Below are 14,361 nucleotides of genomic sequence, written 5' to 3'. Positions count from 1 at the left end.
TGAATCTCTTCACTCCCTTCATAGGAGAGATCTTGAGGTAGACATGATCACCAATCTCAAACTTGAGATCTTTTCTATGAATATCTGCATAAGACTTCTGTCGGCTCTGAGTAGCCCAAAGTCTTTCTCTAATTAAATAAACTTTCTCTAAGGCGTCAAATACCAAGTCAGGCCCTATGACTAAGGCCTCACTAACTTTGAACCAACCAATCAGAGATCTATATCTCTTACCATAGAGAGCTTCGAATAGAGCCATCTAAATACTGGAATGATAGCTGTTGTTGTATGCAAACACAATCAAAGGCAAGTGGTCATCTCAACTTTCTTTGAAATCAATTGCACACGCCCTTAGTATATCTTCTAATGTCTGAATGGTCCTTTCTGCTTGACTATCTGTCTGAGGATGAAAGGCTATACTGAGATAAATTTAGGTACCAAGACCTTTTTGGAATGCTTTCCATAAATGAGAGGTGAACTGGGTACCTCTGTCTGAGATAATAGATAATGGAACATCGTGCAATATGACCAACTCATAGATGTAGAGTTTGGAGTAATCCTCGACTGAATAAGAGGTATGAACCATAAGGAAATAAGCTGATTTGTTCATCCTATCTATAATGACCTAAACTGAATCATGTTGTTGATGAGTTCGAGGCAAACCTATCATGAAGTCCATGTTCACAACTTCCCACTTCCAGGTAGGAATACTGAGCTCCTGTATGGACCCACTAGGCTTCTGATGCTCTATCTTAACCTGTTAACATGTAGAGCACTTACCCATAAATTTTGCAATATCTCTTTTCATTCCGCTCCACCAATAGATCTCCCATAAGTTACGGTACATCTTTGTGGCTGTTGGATGAATAGAGTAGCATGCACCATGCACTTCTGCAAGAATTTGCTGCCTTATGTCATCTACGTCTGGAATACAAAGACAACCCTGCCAACGAAGAACACCATCTCTCCCTTGGGAGAAAACCTTTATTTTCTTATCTTAAACTGACTCTTTTAACTTGACAAGGTTGGGATCCCTATCTTGCTTTAATTTTAACTCGAAAACTAGAGATGGTTCTGAACTACTCTGAATACATACCCCACCCTCTGAAGAATCGACTAAGCAAATACCTAGTCTAGCAAGCTGGTGTACTTCTTGAGCTAACTTCTTATTACTATCCTTAACATGAGAAACACTACCCATAGAGAGTCTACTGAGAGCATCAGCCACTACATTGGCCTTGTCCAGATAATAGAGAACACTCATTTCATAATCTTTCAAGAGCTCTAACCACCTTCTCTGATGAAGATGGAGATTTTTTTGAGAAAAGATAGGCGTAGGCTAGTCACTTACCATGCTGCATGAGGACACAACCCAAACCTACTCTGGATGTATCACAATACACTATGAACCTATCTGAACCATCTGGAAGAGCTAAGACTAAAACTGAGGTGAGTCGAGTCTTCAATTCCTGAAAACTCTTTTTCCAAAGATCTGACCACTGGAACTTAACTTTTTTTTGAGTCAATTTGGACATAGGGGATACAATGGATAAAAATCCTTTAACAAACCGTCTATAATAGCTATCCAAACCCAAGAAACTCCTAATATCTGATGGAGAAATAGGGCGAGGCCAATTTTTTTACCGCTTCGATCTTTTGAGGATCTACCCTAATGCCATCATCGGAAATGATATAACCAAGAATGCTATTGAACTTAGCCAAAATTTGCACTTACTGAATTTGACGAATAACTGATAATCTCTGAGAGTCTGAAGTGCTATTCTGAGATGGTCTGTATGATCTCGCTCAGTGCTGAAATAGACCAGGATATCATCTATGAAGACTATGACGAACATGTCCAAGTACTGCTCGAACACACATTTTATCAAGTCCATGAAAGCTACTGGGGCATTGGTAAAACCAAAGGACATAACTAAAAATTTAAAGTGACCATACCAAGTATGGAAAACTATTTTTGAGATGTCACATTCTCTAACTCTGAGCTGATGATAGCCGAATCTAAGGTCTATAGAGAAATAAATGGCACCCTAAATTTGGTCAAACTAGTCATCGATTCTAGGAGGAGGATACTTGTTCTTAACCGTAACCTTATTGAGTTGATGGTAATCAAAGCACATTCTGAGAGAACCTTATTTCTTGCGCATGAATAAGACTGGTGCGCCCCATGGGGAAATGTTGGGTCTGATGAATCACTTATCTAAGAGATCCTTCAACTGATCTTTCAGTTCTCTGAGTTCTCCTGATGCCATTCTGTATGACAGAATGTAGATAGATTGAGTGTCTGAAATAAGATCAATACCAAAGTCTATTTCTCTTTCGGAAGGAATTCCTGGAAGATCTTTGGGAAAAACATCTGAATATTCTATTTCTCTTTCGGAAGGAATTCCTGGAAGATCTTCGGGAAAAACATCCGAATATTCATTCACTACTGGGACTGATTCGAGATTGGGATCCTCAAAACTAGAATCTCTAACATGAACTAGATGATAAATACATCCCTTAGATATCTGTTTCCATGCCCGAAGGTAGGAAATAAGCTGACCACTAAAAGCGAATACACTACCCTTCCACTCTAGGACGGGTTCATTCGGGAACTAAAATTGAACTATTCTATTTTTGCAGTCTACTATGGCATAGCAGGAATGAAGCCAATCCATGCCGAGAATGACATCAAAATCAGTCATCTCTAATTCAACTAAGTCTGCTGAAGTGACTTTCTAAAATATCGTAACCGAGTAGTTCCTGTATACCTGTCGGGATATGATGGTTTTACCCACTGAGGTAGAGACTAAAAAGGGATCTGCTAGAATTTTAGGACTGATTCCAAAATCAACTGCTATATAAGGAGTAACAAAAGACAAGGAAGCTCCTAGATCAAGCAAAGCGTAAACATTCACATGAAAGATCTGTAATGTACTAGTAACTACATAAGGAGAACTTTCCTGATTTTGTCGAGTCTAAAGAACATAGAGACGATTTAGGCATTGCCCGCTAGTAGCACTGGAAGTGGCACCCTACTGATTTGGGCAACCGGACTGAGCTGAGGAGTGATTTTATTGACCTTGAGGACCTGGCTGCGAATAGTCTCTAACTCTATGTCATGTCTTGCCACAACCAAAACAAATGCCACTACCTGCTCTACATACGCCGTGATGGTGCTTACCGCAAGTCTAGAAAAGAGGATAGGTGTAGGCACTGCTAACACTGCCCTGGGTTTTAGAGCCTGGCGCTCTATCTTTGTTACCCTCTATGAACTTAGGAATTGAAGCACTAGCTGTAGAGGGAGCTGGAACTGATGACTTAGGACAAAACTAGGAACTAATTTCTCCTTCTGACTTAGGCTGAGCGAAGTTGAAACTACCTATCTTTGCTCTCTTATTATGTTTCTCTCTCTACTTAATCTTCTGCCCTTTTATCTACTGAGCATGGGTTTAAGTCTAGCTAAGGTCATGTCATTATTCAGCATGGCGGATCTGCACTCATTAGCCACGCTGTCGTTCACCCCTGAAGTGAACTTACTCATCTTGGATCTACTGTCTGCAACCACATGAGGGGCATACCTGGTTAATTGAGTAAACTTAAAAGAATACTCTTTCATTGTCATATTGCTCTGCCTGAGGTTGATGAACTCTAGCACTTTGGCTTCTCTAAGCTCTTGGGGAAAGAATTTGTCTAAAAATGCAGTGACAAATTCCTCCCACTTATAGGACCTGCATCATCTGATCTTTCAGACTTTCACTATTTGAACCAAGCATGAGCCACATCCTGTAGCTGGTATGCAGCTAGCTCAGCACTCTCAACAGCAGTCACCCCCATGGTGTCTGTCACTTTTTAAACTTGATCTAAGAATTCCTGAGGGTCTTTATCTACCTTAGACCCGAGGAAGGTTGAAGGATTCATTCGGGTGAAGTCCCAAATCCTCACTGCAGCTGAGTTGGCCACTGGGTTGGCTGGAATAACTATTGGCCGTTCATTATGAGCAGTGACTGATTGAGCAAGAGTGGTAAATGCAGTCTTAATCTCCGCATAAGAAACATGTTTGCCCAAAGGTTCTTCAGTCTAAAGGGCTGACTGATTTCTTCTCTCAAGAGGCATGTTCTGAAATAAAGAGAAGAAGTAAATTAGACTGAGAGACTGACTTGTGATTATGATCACAGGCATGACATGAATACTGAAAGAAAGGAAACTGTTCTTAAAACATCTCATAGCCTCTTGCACATAAATATGGTGCGCAACACACCCATGTACAAGACTCTACTAGATACGGATTTCAGACTTCCTAGGACTCTATTGAACCTTAGGATCTGATACCAAGTTTGTAACGACCCAATTTGCTGAACTGGAATGCTACACGGTGCTCATGACCCCAAAGGATCATAAGCTAACCCATGACTGATACCTATACCTGTATACTGTATAAGATAACATAATAATGCAAAAACATACACTGAAAGGCCATAATGTTTGATCATGAACATAACTGAATAATGTAACATCTGTGTGGGGTAATAGAATAACCAAAACAAAACTGAAGTCTAAAACATAATAGTCTGTATCTAGTCTGAAAGCCTCTACTGTCTAAAGAATCTGAATAAGGAGTTGATGGGATATGTCCCCAACTAACTCCAGCTAATAAGCTAATCAATGAGATACTACAAAAATCATTATGTCCTCGAAGGATAAGGACTCACTTCTACTTTGACTGCTGAATCTGGAATCTACTGCTAATTTGGAACTCATATCTCTGAACCTATGGTGTAACATAAAAAGAAAGCACCATAGCTTAAATGCGTCAGTACATATGTACTGAGTATACATGTGAGGTAGGCTATATGCAATGGTTCACATGCATAAATAATGCTAACTGACTGTCTAACATAAATATGAGAATATATGCATAAATACGTAACTATAACCGACAACGTGATTTTGTGATTTTTGAGTCTGTATACTGATAACGTGATATGCTAGTAACTGATATAACTGATAACATGAAGGACTATATCTGAATAATACTGATAACATGGGTGACTGTAGATGACAGTCCTGAATCTGATGGAACTATCTGAGTTTCGTATTGTATCCTAGTTAACTGTATCTGATAGTCCTGAAATCTGAAGGACTATCTGAGTTCTTTTACTGAGACCGATTGACTGTATCTGAAAGTCCTGGTTCTATAACATGAAACTGTGGGAAGTAGTATCTAACCAACATGCCCCAAATATGCTATAATAGCTGAGCTGGGGTCCAATCTATGCCCTGATTGGAAGGGTGTCAATACCGCACCACTGGTAAGGACAACATGTGAGTAACCCTCATATAACAGGTAACTCTAGCGAGAATGGTGGGAACCCTCACATAACAGGTTAAGCCACCTCATCTACCCTCATATAGTAGGCTATGATGTCTCAACCTATGCTGGCTACATAGTTCTGGAATGCAAGGATTGCTTCTAAGAATTACACCCTCGTATAACATGTGAGTCCCCATCCTTGGGTTCACTCGGTGCTAATTCCTACTCCCATCTAAATGGACACTGAACATGATTTACTGAACTGAACTAAGCATGGACTGAGTTACTAAATTTCCATGGTTGATGGAATACTACTGACATCTGACAACTAACTGAGTCATGAGATCATAGAGATTTTTCCTGAGTCATAAGACTATTTGAAGTCTAAGAGTTCATAGCTTGACTGAGAGTATCGTGAAAACATGACATGGATCTAGGCACACAGCTAATATTTTGGGTACAAGTACCCCTAAGACTCGATAGAAGGAAACTGACATAACATGATTTACTTGAAAACTTGACTATCATCATAATACATACTACCTTCATAGGAGCATTTTATCAAACATGTAATAGGCATGATCTTGTGCATACATGGGGATTTCATGATATCATGCTAGTTAGACAATATTCCTTTATCTAGGTATTTAATCAAACATATGACAGACATGGTACATGTAAACATCATTATTCAATTCTAATTTCATCATTCAAGGGTTTAAATCTTAGGGTTACAAGAATCTACGGCTATAGTAATTAAACCCACGTAGAAACTATCAATAATCATGGAGTAGAATCCAATTTCACATATATCAAACATGAACATGAGTAGCCAAAATATGAAAACATATAGAAAATCGATAACTTGAGTTTAGAAAAGGGATTCTTGCACTTCATGGACCAAAGGAGTCCATGAATGAAGACTATGCATACCTTAGTTTGTGATTTCGTGAAGATTGATGGTAAAACCTTCTTGAAATTGGACCTTCTATGAAAACCCTAGCTTGAGTTCTTGAGAGTATTTGAGAAAAACATCAATATTTTGGATGAATAAAGGCTAAATCCCGTGTTTGGAAGCTTATATAAGAGGGGGGCAAATTGACCCTTTTAACCCTGGACGCGTAATTTAATTTTTAGTAAAATTTCCCAAATTAGGCCCTTGGCACGACGCTCCACCATCGCGCCAAATCACTGGAAATTGACTAATAAGAAATTTCATGGTGGCGCGACGCGGAGCTATCACGTTGCCACCTTGTCTATGACTTGAAAGTTTGGCACGACGTACCAGTATCGTAGAGCAACACTGGAATTTGACAATTTCTATTTGAGTTATCTCCGCGACGTGCTGAAGGCTCAGGTTAAACATTGTCTCACAAAAAGGACTTAACTCTTCGCCCGAGTGTCGGATTTGGGTGAATTATATATCGATAGAAAGCTTATTCAATTTTCCATGTGTATAAGAATGAATTCTTATTTCAAAGAAAGTTCTAACATCCTTGAGAGGATTTTCAATCTAAGAAAATACACGGGCATTAGAACTTTATAGTTATGACGAAAATGAGGAGCTTGAGTTAACTTCTCTTCTAAGTTAACAATTGTAATATTTGTTGCTTAACTTTACAATTGGGACTCAAGAATAACCTAATTTGTGGTATTTCTTTCTTCTCTTTTCAGAGTGAAATATGATTTTTTATTGTTACTATAGTTCTTGTTGTCGAACATTGCTGTAAAAATAGTAAGAGTTGAATTTTAATTTTTTCCAGAGACATCTTTGTGACCAAATCTAACAAACAACTATTGATTTGTTAATGTTTGTTATTTTTTTTTATGATTTTTCTTATTTGTGTTTGTACAATATTGAAGTTGTTGGTAAATATTGATGTTCTTAGTGTGTGTTACTTAGGTAATTTTAGTAAGTAAAATTATAATTTTTAGTTGAGTTTCTCATCTGGGTGTATCTGCTACTGTTGTTTTTTCAACAATGGATAAAGCATGTGACGTAAATCCAACAGATGAGTAATCTTTTGCAACATATATGACTAATCTATTGCAACAGATAAGTAATCTGTTGTAATATATATGAGTAATCTGTTGCAATAGATGAGTAATCTGTTGTAATATATACGACTAATCTGTTGCAACAGATGAGTCATATGTTGCAACAGATTACTCATTTGTTGGATTCGTATTATAGTATTGTAACATGAATCCAACATATGGGTCATCTATTATAATAGATTAGTCATATGTTGCAACAGATTACTCACTTATTGCAATAGATAACTCATATATTAGATTCGTATTGCAAGTTCTATCCATTGTAGCAGTAGCAGCTACACCAAATAAGAAATTCAACAAAAATCATAATTTTACTTACAAAATCACCTATGAAGTAATGTCCAAGTGAAATACGAACAAAATTTGACCTAATTTTTTTTTTTAAATTTCAACAAAGGGCATAACAAATAAGTAAAACACATGAAAAATTTCACGAAACAGATAAAGAAGAAAAAAATAGTATATCATACATCAAATGCAAAAGGATCAAGGGGAAAAAAATTTGAGGTTTCCTAAAAACGTTCAAGTTCCCTAGTATTTTAATTGCTTTCTAATAGATGATCCATCTGTTACAATAGATTTTCTATCTGTTTGATAATTTTCCACAGATGAATGATATGTTGCAACATGTTAGTCATTTGTTTATTCAAATTAAGCAATTATTAGTAATAACTAAATTGATTTAGCTAAAATTAAAGACGTCTTTAATACAATGGGACAAACATTTGAGTTCTCCTAAAAATGTTTGACTTCCCTAGTATTTTAATTATTTTCCAACAGATGACCTATTTGTTACAACGAGTTAGTCATCTGTTACAACAGATATTTATAACAGGTTAGTCATTTATTGATTCAAATTAAGTAATTATTATTAATAATAAATTGATTTAATTAAAATTGAAGACAAGTCTTTAGTATAAGACCTTAGACAAGAGGACAAATGTTTGAGTTCTCCTAAAAACATTTAAGTTTTGGTATTTTAAATTAATTTTCAACATATATCTTGTCTATTTAATAATTTTCAACAAATGAGTCATATGTTGCAACAATTTAGTCATATGTTGCAACAAATGTCTATATCTATTTGATAATTCTCAATAAATGAGTTAGTTATTGCAACAGGTTTGTCATCTATTGCAACAGATGTCTATATCTGTTTGGTCATTTTAAACAGATGTCTTTAACTGTTTGGTCATTTTCAACAGATTACTTATCTATTGCAACATGTTAATCATCTATTGATTAAAATTAAGCCATTATTACTAATAACTAAAATGTTTTAACTAAAATAAAATATGAATTAATAAGTTCAATTATAGTTTCAATTAATCTCATGGTAATTACACGACTAGTTAAGTATGTTAGTCCTGAGTAGAGTGATCAATTGACCAATTTTATTTGAAATGATTCAAACTAAGCCATCATTAGAAATAACTATATTGATTTAACTAAAATTAAAGATAAATTAGTAAGTTCAATTGCGATTTCAATTAATCTAATGGTAAAAATGGTGTATTGATAAATGATGATTTGTAATTTTTTTTATTGAATAAATCTTGCTATTGATGTATTTTTTCAACAAATGAACAATTTATTGTAATAAATGAACAATCTGTTGCAACAGATGAACCATATGTTGCAAAAAAAAAATCAATTACTCCAACAGATGAGTCATATATTGCAATAGAAGGGTCATCTATTATAACAGATGACTATATGTTACAACGAATAGATCATCTGTTGGAAAAACTCAAGTGTCATGACTTTTCGATCATTTAATTTAAAAAATAATTCATAAATAAATAATATGAAAAAAATGATAAACACAATTTTGTAGCTATTTAATTTAAATAACTGAAATACTAAAAAGGTGAAAAGTTATGACTTTTCACCTAATCTGTATTTAAATCTATATTTTTAATTTAAATAATTAAAAAGTCACCAAGTTTGATTTTATTAAGAGATATAATTATTAAAAAAGAGGTGAACGGTCGTGATTTTTTGCCTAACACACTGCACTACTCACTCATTCAATCTTTTATAAATAGGTCTCCTCAGCTCTATCTTTTGTATCTTGTCTTGCATACAACCGTCATTACATCTTCAATCACTTCTCTTTCAAAAATAAATTTCTTGTTCGTCCGTTGAGGTATGTTTTATTTTCTTGTTCTAATATGAAAATTATTAACATGCATCTATTTTCTCGTTAAGTTTCACATTTTTTTGGTTTAACTACCAGTTAGTAGTATATGTGGTTTAGTATTTTACGTTATTTGTTCATGCATGTTCTAGATATGACTGACCTGATTTAGTACATGGCGATTCTTCTTGACACTGTGTAGGAACTTGAAAGGCTGGTTTATGAACTTGAGTGAGAGTTGAGCGCCACGAGAGCAAGGGTGCTTTGTGGGATTCGAAGGCTGAGGGGTCTGCGGCCCAATGGATTTCCAATTGACAATAATAATAATAATAATAATAATAATAATTACGTTATATATTTTTTTTATCTTATGTAATTTATTTTATCGAATCCACCTAATGTTGTAAATGTTTTGTATGTAATGAATGAGAAAATGTATATTTGATAGACTGAGTTTATTTTTATTTTTTTTCATTCTGCCTATTTTTTTAAGATGTTGAGAGGTAGGTTTTTGAGCGTTCAGGAGTGGAAAGAATCAATTACAAGAAAGAAAGTGTTTGGTTGAGAGCAAGATCATAGACTAAAATTAAATAACAATACAAGATTCTTTACTATTACAATAAAGTTAAAGATAGATTGATAACAAATGACCCATCTATTACAATAGATGGGTAATCTATTGGAAATGACCAAATAGATAAAGACATCTATTGCAATAGATTGATCGTCTATCGCAACAAATTAGTAATATATTGAAAATGATCAAACAAATAAAGACATCTGTTGCAACAGATTAGTTATCTATTGCAACAGATTAATAATCTATTGGAAATGACAAACAAATAAAGTCATATGTTGCAACAGGTTGGTCATCTATTGGAAATGACCAACAGATAAAGACATTTGTTACAACAGATGACCAATCTGTTGCAACATATGTGTATATCTGTTCGATAATTTTCAACAGATGACACATCTGTTGCAACAGATTAAATTTGTTGCAATAGGTTATACACTTAAATAATAATGTAATAACTATAAGATTAATTAAAATTATAATTATTAAATCAATTTAGCTATTACTAATAATGACTTAATTTGAATCATTTCAAATAAAATTAGTCAATTGATCACTCTACTCAGGACGAACACATTAAGATGGCTATGTAATAAATATGAGAATAATTGAAATCGTAATTGAACTTATCAATTCATCTTTAATTTTAGTTAAATCAATGTAGTTATTACTAATAATGTCTTAATTTAAATCATTTCAAATAAAATTGGTCAATTGACACTTTACTCGAGACTAATACATTTAGATAATCATGTAATTACTATGAGATTAATTGAAATCATAATTAAACTTATCAATTCATCTTTAATTTTAGTTAAATAAATTTAGTTATTACTAATAATTGCTTAATTTTAATTATTTCAAATAAAATTGATCAATTGATCATTCTACTTAAGACGAAACACTTAGTTGATCATGTAATTACTATAAAATTAATTAAAATTATAAGTGAACTTACTAATTCACCTTTAATTTTGGTTAAATCAATATAGTTATATCTAATTATGGCTTGGTTTGAATTAATTCAAATAAAATTGGTCAATTAATACTCTACTCAGGATGAACACATTTAGTCAATCCTGTAATTACCATAAGATTAATTAAAACTGTAACTGAACGTATTAATTCATGTTTAATTCTAGTTAAATTAATTTAGTTATTACTAATACAATAGCTTAATATGAATCAATATATGACTAACATGTTGCAACAGATGAGTAATCTATTGAAAATGACCAAACAGATAAAGACATCTGTTGAAAATGACCAAATAAATATAGACATATGTTGCAACAGATGACTAACCTGTTGTAATAAATGACTCATCTATTGAAAATTATCAAACAAATATAGACATTTGTTGCAATAGATGACTAAGTTGTTGAAACATATGACTCATTTATTAAAAATTATCAAACAGATAGGATATATGTTGGAAAATAATTTAAAATACTAAAGCTCAGATGTTTTAAAAGAACTCAAATATTTGTCCCATTGTCTAAGGTCTTGTCTTTAATTTTAGTTAAATCAATTTAGTTATTACTAATAATTGCTTAATTTGAATCATTTCAAATAAAATTAATCATTCTATTTAGGACGAATATACTTAGTTGATCATGTAATTACTATGAAATTAATTGAAATCGTAAGTGGACTTATCAATTCATCTTTAATTTAGTTAAAATTAATTTAGTTATTACTAATAACGATTTAATTTGAATTATTTCAAATAAAATTAGTCTATTGATCAATCTCCTTGAGACAAATACACTTAGTTGATCATGTAATTACTATGAGATTAATTAAAATTGTAAGTGAACTTATCAATTCATCTTTAATTTTAGCTATATCAATTTAGTTATTACGAATAATGGCTTAATTTGATTCATTTCAAATAAAATTGGTCACTTGATCACTCTATTCACGACGAATACACATAGTTGGTCATTTAATTACTATGAGATTAATTAAAATTGTAAGTTCATCTTTAATTCTAGTTAAATCAATTTAATTATTACTAATAATGACTTAATTTGAATTATTTCAAATAACATTGGTCAATTGATCACTCTACTCGAGACGAATACATTTAGTTAATCATGTAATTAACATGAGATTAATTAAAATTGTAAGTGAACTCATCAATTCATGTTTAATTTTAGTTAAATCAATATAGTTATTACTAATAATGACTTAATTTGAATCATTTCAAATAAAATTGGTCAATTAATTATTCTACTAATGTTGAAACACTTAATTGATCATGTAATTACTATGAGATTAATTGAAATTGTAATTGAACTTACTAATTCATCTTTAATTTTAGTTAAAGCAATATAGTTATTTCTAATAATGGTTTAATTTGAATCATTTCAAATAAAATTGGTCAATTAATCATTCTACTTAGTACGAAATACTTTATTGATCATGTAATTACTATAAAATTAATTGAAATCGTAATTGGACTTACTAATTCATCTTTAATTTTAGTTAAATCAATATAGTTATTTATAATGATGACTTAGTTTGAATCATTTCAAATAAAATTGGTCAATTGATCACTCTACTCAGGACGAAAATACTTTGCTGATCGTGTAATTACCATGAGATTAATTGAAACTATAATTGAACATATTAATTCATATTTTGTTTTAGTAATTAATTTAATTATAACTAATAGTGACTTAATTTGAATCAATAAATGAATAACATGTTACAACATATGAGTAGTATGTTGGAAATGACCAAACAGATAAAGACATCTGTTGAAAATGACCAAACAGATGACTCACTTGTTGCAACAACGAACTCATCTATTGAAAATTATCAAACAAATATAGACATCTGTTGCAACAGATGACTAAGTTGTTGCAACATATGACTCATTTGTTGGAAATTATTAAATAGACAAAATATGTGTTGAAAAGCAATTTAAAATACTAAAGCTCAAATATTTTTTAGGAGAATTCAAACGTTTGTCCCCTTGTCTAAGATCTTGTTTTCAATTTTAATTAAATCAATTTAGTTATTATTAATAATTATTTAATTTGAATCAACAAATGACTAACCTGTTATAAATATTTATTGCAACAGACAACTACCTTGTTGCAATAAATAGGTCATCTGTTGAAAAATAATTAAAATATTAGGAAACTCAAATATTTTTAGGAGAACTCAAATATTTGTCCCATTGTCTTAAAGACTTGTCTTTAATTTTTGCTAAATCAATTTAGTTATTACTAATAATTTCTTAATTTGAATCAACAGATGACTAACATGTTGCAACAGATGATTCATCTGTTGAAAATTGTCAAATAGATAGAAAGTCTGTTATAACAGATGGGTAATCCATTAGAAAACAATTAAAATACTAGGGTACTTAAGTGTGTTTAGGAGAACTCAAACGTTTGTCCCCTTGATCCTTTTGCTTTTGATGTATGATGTACTATTTTTGTATTTTTTACCCGTTTCATGAAATTTTTCATGTGTTTCACTTATTCGTTGTGCCCCTGTTGAATTTTTTTTAAAATTTTTTTGGGTCAAATTTTGTTCATATATCACTTGGACATTACTTCATAGGTGATTTTGTAAGTATAATTATAGTTTTTGTTGAATTTTTTATTAGGTATATCTGCTACTGCTATAATGGATAGAACCCGCAATATGAATCTAACGTATGAGTCATTTATTGCAACAAGTGAGTAATCTGTTGCAACATATAACTAATCTGTTGCAACAGATGACCTATATGTTGGATTCATGTTACTACACTACAGTATGAATCCAACAGATGAGTAATCTGTTGTAACATATGAGTAATCTATTGCAATAAATTATTCATATATGTTGCAATAGATTAGTCATATATGTTGCAACAAATTACTCATCTGTTACAACCAATTAGTCATATATGTTGCAACAAATTACTCATCTGTTGAATTCACGTTATATATTTTATTCATTGTTGAAAAAACAGCAATAGCAAATACAACCAGATGAGAAATTCAAATAAAAATTATAATTTTACTTACTAAAATCACCTATGAAGTAATTCCCAAGTGATATACGAATAAAATTTGACCTAAAAAATTTGATCAAGTAGCAAAGTAGCGGTAACAACAATAATGTTCAACAATAAGAAGATGATGATGATGAACAAGAAGAGATGATAATGAAGAACAATATGATAATGAAGAAGAAGATGATCAATAATGCAACAACAACAATAAACAACAAAAATTATGAAGAGAGAGAAAACTCCAATAAATGAGAAGA

Source organism: Capsicum annuum, chromosome 6, assembly GCF_002878395.1.
Source record: "Capsicum annuum cultivar UCD-10X-F1 chromosome 6, UCD10Xv1.1, whole genome shotgun sequence".
Lineage (NCBI taxonomy): Eukaryota > Viridiplantae > Streptophyta > Magnoliopsida > Solanales > Solanaceae > Capsicum > Capsicum annuum.
The sequence above is the reverse complement of the archived record's forward strand: the minus strand, read 5'-3'. Positions refer to the sequence as shown.